This window comes from Morus notabilis, unplaced genomic scaffold (assembly GCF_000414095.1).
Source record: "Morus notabilis unplaced genomic scaffold, ASM41409v2 Scaffold1012, whole genome shotgun sequence".
In the NCBI taxonomy this organism is placed as follows: Eukaryota; Viridiplantae; Streptophyta; class Magnoliopsida; order Rosales; family Moraceae; genus Morus; species Morus notabilis.
In genome coordinates this window covers 210002-211604 of record NW_010361635.1, presented here as the reverse complement: position 1 = coordinate 211604, position 1603 = coordinate 210002, and positions in this window count along the sequence as shown.

The window sequence follows — 1603 nt, the reverse complement described above, 5'->3', positions numbered from 1 at the left end:
TCATCTCTGAAAGTACAAGATTCTAGCAAGATTTGCTTTTGTTGTATGAGATTGTTTGGGAACTTGAATTTTTATTAATTTGGCTAAATATTATACAAAGTTAAGGCATTTGTTTGCTTGCAATTATCTCTTGGAATTTATATAGCTATTACTTGATTGGATGTATGCAATTACCTCTTGAAGTTTTTCACCTGAAGTTTAGTGTTCATGTTCAATATCCACGAAATGGAATATGGTGTTCATAATTGCGTTTGATGCAAACAATTTTCATTTCAATTTTGATGTACGTGTTGCAATAATATCGTTTATGTCGCTGAAAATTGTTCAAAGTTAGAAGTTGGTAGAAGTGATATTAGTATTGGTAGAGGATTGAGAGATCTTTTTTCCGCTAGAAATTATGATTGGTAAAGCTCGATCTCTGCATGTTGATCCCTCATTAGTTATTAAATTAGTGTTGATATCCATGTTTTATGAAAATTCATCAGTTCCACAAATCCATCTTTCACGTTTGAAAAGCTGAATCACGGAAAATGTTAATTCCATGTTCCTGCTTAATACTTCAAGGTGTTTAACTAGGTGTACCAGTTTAGCTTTAAGATTGTTAAAAAAATGTATTACAAATGAATATCCGTTCATTTTCCTGTATATTTGCGTTTTTATTGCATTCATCCCATTCCCACCTCTGAGAAAGACATCCATCCTCCAGAATACAGGAATAGATCGTATGCATTATCTTGTTTCTGTTCGAATATTATTCACATGTTCCTGTAGTTTGTCGTACACACTCGTCCATTTATCATCACATATGTGATATCACTGATATGCATAGCATATGTGATGATGAAAGTATATATTATATGGTGAAAGGTAGTGTCAAGTGTTGGTTTCATGCTGTCGTGTGGTAATTTTCAGATAGACTGATAGATTGGGGACTCTTCACCAATGATGATGATTGCCACTTTTCTCTTTAGAGAAATTACTTAGTTGACGTTTATTTTATCGATTTACGTTTTTAATTTTAAGTTTTTATAGTTGAAAACTTTTAAAAAAATATTGTATTTAATTTTTTCTGTTACAATTAAAAATTTTTAAAAAATATTATATTTTAACTTAAATTAAAAATTTAAATTTACGAAGCAAACGAGACATTAGTCAAAGCTCCTGTGACTCGCTCTGCAGGCAATTGCAAACCTAATAAATGTCTCATCGCTAACGTACAAAACTGAGGTCTCATTAATTTGATCATTTGAAATCTCAATTATAATTTTATTATAGATAAAAATTTTCATAAAAAATTATATTTTGTTTATTATAATTAAAATATTTTATAAAAAATTACATCTCAATTTAAATATCTCAATTTAAATAGGAGAACTGAGTTGAGTTTATTTCTCCATTGATTGTTACAGACAAAAAGCTATGAGATTATACGTTTGTGATTGTGAGGGAAAATTCAAGATGAGACGCGATAACTAGGTATCTAATTATCTGATAACTGCAACATTATAAGGTTGTGAGTCATATCGCGTATGATTATATATATATATATATATATATATATATATATAAGGAGAAACACAAAAGAGAACAAAAAACTTCAAAC